This window comes from Myotis davidii, unplaced genomic scaffold, assembly GCF_000327345.1.
Source record: "Myotis davidii unplaced genomic scaffold, ASM32734v1 scaffold892, whole genome shotgun sequence".
In the NCBI taxonomy this organism is placed as follows: Eukaryota; Metazoa; Chordata; class Mammalia; order Chiroptera; family Vespertilionidae; genus Myotis; species Myotis davidii.
In genome coordinates, this window is record NW_006284341.1 from 1,430,373 (window position 1) to 1,438,726 (window position 8,354).

Consider the following 8,354-nt stretch of genomic DNA (forward strand, 5'->3'; position numbering starts at 1 on the left):
ATTAGAGGATCAAGAGTTCCACAAATTAGCTTCTTTGCACCACCTGTTTCCAAAAGCAAATCCACACTTTCTTTTTGAGACTCTACTAGGGGTATTTAAGAGTTCTGTTTACTTTTACGATCCTTTGATAGCATAGGCCTTTGACATTTACACACCAGAAGGAGCTCTCAGGTTTCATGCAGGCATTACTAGTAATTGACACTATTCAATAGTTAAAGAAAAAAAGTTTGTGTTTGGCTTATAATATTTTCTGGATGTATTGTGGAATGTTTTGGTCAAATGCGTTAGTTGGAGAACAGTAAAAACATTTGATAAAGCCTTTTTTTTTTTTTTAAAGTAGAGTATGTTGTGATTAGAGGAGGCCTGAAAGGAGCATATTTTGCCTGAGGGCCTACTATTGAATTTCCATATGTCTGGACCAACTCATTCTTTTAAAATGCAATTGCCCTTTGGAGAAGTCCCATCAGTCCTTCTCTGTTGGTGTAAATACTACATTTAACTTTCTTTTTAGCTTCTGGATAGATCAGATTTTGAGGACATAAGAGTTTAAAGGCAATAATAAATAAAAGTAGTGTTGGATTTTCCGGAACAGAGGCTCATCCAAGAAGTCTGGCCAGGCATATTGGGGTGTGTGTGTGTGTGTGTGTGTGTGTGTGTGTGTGTTGTGTTTGCATGTCCTTTGAGTGAGCAGCTGCCAAAAGGGTGGTGAGAAGAAATCAGTGCTTTTTTTAAATACCATTTTGTCCAGGTCTGTCTCTAGAGCAGGGGTAGGGAAACTTTTTCTGCCAAGGGCCATTTTTATATTTATAACATCATTTTCGGGCCATAAAAAAAATGATCAACTTAAAATTAGCCTGCTATATTTGGTCAAACATTTAACTAACTCACCCCTAATGCCTTGGCAGGACCAGAGCAATTGATTTCTCGAGCCTTCTATGGCCCGTGGGCCAGATGTTTCCCACCCATGCTCTAAGGATGGCGTCTTCTCTAGAGGAATAAACATTCTAGGCTGTGGAGGATGTGTTTTGTGTTATTGCCTCTTGCCCTGTTACTCTAAACAGAAATTATGTTTGGAAATCATTAACTTTGATAAAGAACAACTTTCTAGAATGAATGGAATCAGGTTTCTTGCCTTGTTTACACATTCCAGTGAACATATGTTCAGTAATACAGCAATTTACTCAATTGGGTACGTGTTCATGAGTCATTGATAGTAACTATTTAACTCTCATTCGTGGATTTACAGGAGCTGTTGGCTAATCTACTTGTCTAGGTTAAAAAACCCCAAAACTATTCTCTTATCTTTGATATGCATAAATAAAATTACATGTACTGTTTCCCATCTGGTGAAATCAAGACGCTATAATATCAGCAAGCTCCAAACTAGATGGCTCTTTCAATATCCAGCCTGTTTACTTTCAGGAAGGCTGTGTTCATAAAGCAATTTACATTCAACAGGCGCACTATGGCTCTAACAATAGGTGTGAACAGGGCAGTGGAGATGTTCTGTAGAATGCCATTTCATCATTGCCTCGACTGCCCAAGAGTTCTAAAGAAAATGCCATTTACAATTTACTTTTTAGATTTTTACATGTTTAATGGCTGTTTGCATTTTTTTTTCTTCTGGAAATGAGTTCCATCCAGCTAGCATTCACGACTGTATTTTTATTTTTCTTACCACCGGTGTAGTAACTGGATGGAGAATAATGAGTAGATTTGTGTATACATTTTTGGTTTTGATCTTTCATGTTGGATTACTGAATTTTATATAATTGTTGATTTCTTTGGGAGGGAATCTCAGATATCATATAATCATTAAATTGCTTTCTGAAATATGTTTAAAGTTAACTTAAGTGTAGGGTTTAAGATTTTGACAATTTAATTTCTTTTGAACAGAAGTCACTTTTTGCAAGCTAGGAAACAATCACACTACGGCAGTCTAGTTCCCTAGGGATCTAGGCCAAATCTTGAGAATGACATCACAAATACAAGGTGCTAACAATGAGGTTATAAACTCTAACTCTTATCTACATTTTTCCTTAGAAAACAGTCGAAAGCCCAGTCCTTAATGGCATGATATCCATTTTAATCTATAAAGGATAGAATTGCCCAAATTATATGGTGTCCAACCTAATGGTGAGCCAGATCAGAGCTAGCCAAGGAGTGGTGAACAGAGAGTGTTAACATTTTGAAAAATTGCTGTGAGGTAGGGTGGTGGCAGCAATACTTTCCACTTTCTCCAATTAACATTGCTATCTCCACGATACAGGTTCATGTGGAAAAACTTGTCAGCTTCCTGTCAGGGCTAGGAGATGAAAAATAGAGCATGCCCTAATTAGCTCATTGTAAACTCAGTTAACATCTTTAGGATAGACCCGTAAAACCTGGCCATTGTTTTGTTAAACATCTGAAAACTGTAGCATTTCTTAGCCCTCAGCCATAGTTTCTGCTCAGTATCTTAAAGCTGAGCTCAGTCCCACCTGACTGCTTCTCAGGGCTGAGGTGGGTACCAGACATCAAGTCTGAATTGTCACGTAGGAGTGACCCCAGTAGCCTTTGGATGCATAGCAGGTGATAAGTAGGTGGTAAAATCCTGGCAGGAACACCAGGATGCCATGACCAGGACAGGACCTGCTGGCCTGCAACACCCCCTTTGCTGATATAGCCCACCAGCAGGAGGAGCCTATGATAACGAGAAAGGTGCCAATCAGAAACAGCACTGTAGCAAGTGCAATGGCCTTAAGTGGATCTTAGGTGGGCTTTTCTTAAACTGAAGGTCAATGGAGCCTTCATCTGTGCTGGAGAGTCATGAGTATTTTTTACTTTACTATTAGGGATTCCAGCAGCCAGGTTGGTACGAGATAGCACCATAACACACTGACACAGCTACCATACAGAGCACCGCGCCAACTCACCTGCACACTGACAGCTCACTCATGGCACGCCTCACCCAATTCTGATTTTTGATATGTTGGGGTTTAGGAGAGACATTATAGTGATTAAAGAGGGATGACAGATGGCATTTTAGTCACATAGCTGATATATAACCTGGAATTTGCAATATGAGGTAACAAGCACAATGACAAAATGCCAGTGTGCCAAGGTTAGTAGTACAATGTCATGAGTTAGTACATGGATACCAAGTAAAGTGAAGTACCAAGGATAGTGAAAGAAAGGATGGAACAAGCCTGCATCCTTGATCATATTGTTGTACCACTGTGCTAGCCTACACTGCATTTTTCCTATTGTGATTTCATATTGTGGTAATTAAATGTCTGTTGATTGAGGTTGTTTCTTGCAGCCAAAGCCATTCCTAACTGATCTGATGTCTCAAAACCAAACTCCTCTTTCCTATCTTCCTTCTTGTTGTTCCTCTTATATTCATCAGGTAATGGCATCCACCAGTTGCCCAAGTCAGAATCATGGGGTTCTTTCTCACCTTTATCTCGTTCATTCCCCTTGAATATAGAGACTGTTTCTTGCTCATTCTTTTATTTCCAATCCGCAACACAATACCTTGTACACAGGATACTTAAAACATGCTTGTTGAACTAAATTAAATTAGAGTGACCAGGTTATTTAAAGTCTTAAGTTAGTACATAGATACCAAGTAAAGTGAAGAGGATCAACTTGAGAGATATTTTATTTAGGCTATTGTGAGGTTGATAAACTAGCCTTGCCCCTCATCATAGAATATTTCTCTGTGGACTAAAATTCTTTTGTCACCCTCATTATATGTTTCTTTCAAATAGACATTGTTGGATTAGCATTGCCTTTTTTTCCTTCTTGGACCCTTGTTTTTAAATTTTCCATGTTGAAACTCCTCTTTCCTGACATTAAATCAATACTATTGATTAAGCTACTGCCAGTGTTGCTCTTCCTACCTTTAATCCTGTAGAGACATTCTGCATCTTTATATTGGCTTTTGCTAAAGTCTGCTTTCTTCTTTTATATTGGTTGATGATATTAACCTTATTCTCAGAATCTTGGGTAAGTTTTCTGTCTATGTACAGAATAAGAATATAATGACAAGTGAAGGGGCTCACAATTTTTTAGGGAAATGGAGATAACACCAGATTTGAAGTGGGGAAAACTCTGGGGTTTGTGTAGCAGCAGCTCTTGTATGTATGGTTTTAATGAAGTCATGAAACCCAATTAATTATTGTATTACATTTACAGTGAGAAGCAGAATTATACCTACCTTGTCCACCTCACAAAACTGTCATGAGAATCGAGAGTCCTGTAAGCGTAAAGCTTGTATCATGTGTCTATTCTAGGATGCAGAGATTTGTACTTGAACCACATAGACTGAGCAAGATTATTATAGAAGGGGAGAAGATGGATCTCCAATCGGACAAAGTTTGGGCAAAGAATACTAAATGTCCAAAAAGCTAACTTATAGAATCCAGCCATACTATGAGACCTTTCATGCTTGAGGAAAGTTTCCAGTTTACTCTTATCTACACGATGTGGAAATTACTGGAAGAAGGGTTGGGAGGGTAAACTGCTTTGAGATATAAAAACTCTTGCTAAAGCTCAAAGTCCTGTTTAGCTTTTCCCAGGATGGCCATACTTGGCTAACTTCAGCATCCAAGGAGAGCTCCAAGGCAGCCCTCAGGTAGAGTAATTAGAATTGAAGTGGGGCCCTTGTTCAACCTTCTCATGTTACAATAAAAATGAAATTCAATGAAGGGAAATGACTTGCTTAAATCCATAGGGCTAATTATTATATGATCAGGACCTAGAACTCAGGTCTCCTGGCTGCTGTGCTGAGAGATCGAGACATGTTACAATCAGTTACCATATATTTCCAAGTAATTCCCTTACCAATAAAGTTCAGGCACCAAGATATTTGAAAGATTTACTTTTTTTGTTTTAAAGAAATAAAAGCAAATTCAAGGTTATCCCTATACTCATGTCCATATCCCTTCCATTCTATCATTTCTTAAAGAGGAGAGAAAGCAGTGAGGGTTACAGTCAACCTGGGATACCCCATGAGAGTCTTTTGCATAGGTAAGCATCAGTTGTGTCTTAACAGAGTAAGTTTAAGCTCTGCAATGTCAGATCATATGATGCTCAAGAGAACCTCTGAGCATCTCCCTTCTGTAACTTTCTTTTTCCTTTAAAGGGAAAAGATGTGACTTAATTTTCCCTGGACGCAATGTTGGAAGAAGGAGGACAATATGCTTAAGAGGCATCGGCTACTTTTTACTCTCTCTTTTTTTTATCTGGAGTCTCAGATTTCATTGGATATTTTTGTTACAAGTTTCTGCATACTTGTTTATTAAATTCATTCATACTGTCATTTATTAACAAATATTAAGAGAACCTATATGTGTTGGACACATAGATTAAAAAGATATAGATTACCCAATAAAGGGATAATTTGCTAATGTTTATGCTTCTAACTTTTAGGTTCCAAAAGTGAGTAGAAATGATTACTTTAAAAAAAAATAGCACTGGAATAGTAGTAAGACTCTGGTGTGCTATTTGGTGATTAGCCTTCATTGGCCAGCTGTGCTGTAGGGCACATTAGAGCACTTAGTGGAGCTGAGTGCATTTAAGTGGTCATTCAATAAATATTGATAATGATGGTGATGATGATGTTAGTGATCACAGTGACCAGGATGAAGTAACCATGGCACCTTGCAATTTGTGGTAAACAATGGCAATTACATAGCAACTGCTGTGGTTGTCTTCCAGACAAGTGCCTGAAAATATTAATTAACTGGAGAGGCAAAGTCTCGTAGTAACAAGCAGGCTTCAGTCAGGCAAACAGTGGAAATCAGTATTAGGTGGATGTCTGGCATAAACCATTTAATGTATGAATTACAGTGTTTCATGGTAATTATACATTTCCAAAGAGGAACTTGTTGGGAGAAAAATATCTTTGGAGAATTTCAAGATGAGGTTAATGGGATAATGAGAACTGGACAGGGTCAGTGTGAACTCTAGTGTTTGAATCAGTAGCCATTAGCTATAGATTTGGGGGAATGATGATTGCATTGGATCCCAGTGGTCCCATGGCTGTTTTGTTTTGTTTTGTTTGTTGTTTTAGTTACGCTGAGGCCATGGGTTATTGGTAATGGAACTGTGAGTCAAGTGCAAAGGGAGAGTAGCAGCTCTAATAATGTTGCTGATGAACCTGGATCTGTTTCCATCTCACATTATTTGTCGTAGTGATAGATGAATGAATCCTTGCTTCTCTGATTACTAAGTTAATAGAATCCTTGGCCAGTCCACTAGATGCAGTTATTATAGACACATCTATAAAGTCTTATATAATGTGTTCTGACTTGGCATTTTCGCTAAGCCCATTTTCTCTTCTCTTCTCTTCTCTTCTCTTCTCTTCTCTTCTCTTCTCTTCTCTTGTCTTCTCTTCTTTTCTTTTTTCTCTCCTTTTAAAAAATATTTTTATTGGTTTCTGAGAGGAAGGAAGAGGAGAGAGAGATAGAAACATCAATGAGAAGAGAAAATCACTGACTGGTTGCCTCCTGCAGGTGCTCCACTGGGCATCAAGCCCACAACCTGGGCATGTGCCCTTGACCAGAATCAAACCTGGGACCCTTCAGTCCACAGGCCAACGCTCCATCCACTGAGCCAAACCAGGTAGGGCAAGCCCATTTTATTTATATTCTAAATTGTTTTGCACAGCAGACTACTTTAAATCATATGTCAAACAAAACACAATCATTTATTATGAATTTATCCTAAATCTTAGACGAAAACTCATCCTTCTCAGCATTGAGCCTTTGGAGTATTTATTTCAAATTAAGACTTGAATAAAGATGTGAAACATTATCAGTATTGATTTTTTTACTTGCTATATCTACCTTCTGGGGGGACAACCTAGCCTGGGCTAGTGAAAGTGAGGGGGGAGACTGAAGAAGCAGGAAATGGTGAGTTTTGTTGGGACAGGGCTGAAGATACAAGCTGAAGTCTGTATTGATGTGGAGTTAACTCAGTGGGCTGAGAGACAATGTAAATGAGTCCAGGCTCCTGTCAGTAGGGAAGGGAAGAATGACTAAATGCAAAGTAGAACATAATACTGTTTAACACTCCCCTCTCCCCGTCCTGCCACACTCCTCTCCCTCCCCAGGAAAAGAAACAATTTTACAGTTACGCCATGTGTCACCATATCTCAGGTGCCCAGACCTAATCCAATCAGCTCCAATAGCTGCCTGGAGAAGGTAGCTAGTCTTCATAACAACCATTTAAGGTGGGGAGTTTTTACCCCTTTTCAGAGATAATTATTCTATTTAATAAAACCCTAATATGCAAATTGACAGAATTGTGGAACGACTGGTTGCTATGATGTACACTGACCACCAATGGGCAGACACTTAATGCAGGAGCTGCCCCCTGGTGGTCAGTGAGCTCCCACAGGGGGAACTCTGCTAAGCCAGAAGCTGACTGCTGGTGAGAGAGGCTCCCACCTCTGAGGCAGTGCTAAGGAGCAGCAAGGTGGGCAGTGAAGAGCAAGGGGTCCCAGATTGAGAGAGGGTGCAGGCTGGGCTGAGGGACACCTCCCTCACCAGTGTACAAAATTTCGTGCACCAGGCCTCTAGTAATAGATAAGAGACTTTATAAGTGCTTTGTATGAATGATTATCTTATTTAATCCTCAAAACACACTGTGAGGCAGGTTGCATTTTACATTTGAGGAAACTGAGGCTTAGAGATGTTATGTCAATTGCCTGAAGTTTCACAAGTGCCCCAAGTAGTCTTCCCCAAGAGCTGTTAATATTGCAAAGTACATCATAAAGGGTATGAATGATTTAAGACTTAGAAGATATGTTATGTTCATAGTCTTTACTAATATATTCAAAAAGGAATTACAATATAGCTATCATCATAAGACTACTGACTCTAAGGTAGCAGGCCACTTATTATTCTTCCTTAGCCAAAGACAAGCACCAAGACATACAAAAGGTTTTGGAACTGTCTTGTCACATTCACATATAAAATATTCAAATAGGATGGAGGTGTACCTACTACATGTTTAAAAGTCTACCGGAACACATAACAATACCAACAAGCAGGACTTAGAATTGATGGATTTCTTGAAGATAAAACATGATTGAGATTTATCCATCATGTCACATTAATTTCCATGGCACTATAGTATTTCATTATTTGAACATTTCACACTTTATTCATTCTACTTTTATGAAAATGTGTTCTTTCAAGTTTAAGAAGTTTTACTCTTACAGTGATTTTATAAACATTATGTCATAAATGCATAAATACAAGAGTTTTTTAAATGTGTATTATGTAGGGTGTAGGTATTGATGGAATGTGAGGTTGGAAGTCATTTCATTTTCCTCATATAGATTTCAAGTTGTAGCAAGCATC

The 8,354-nt window shown here is 38.6% G+C and overlaps 1 pseudogene; it reads right to left on the bottom strand.

Annotated features, from left to right (window-relative positions):
• Positions 1–2,516: 2,516 nt before the first annotated feature.
• LOC102757653 lies at positions 2,517–2,917 on the bottom strand (annotated as a pseudogene).
• Between the last annotated feature and the right edge of the window lie 5,437 nt (positions 2,918–8,354).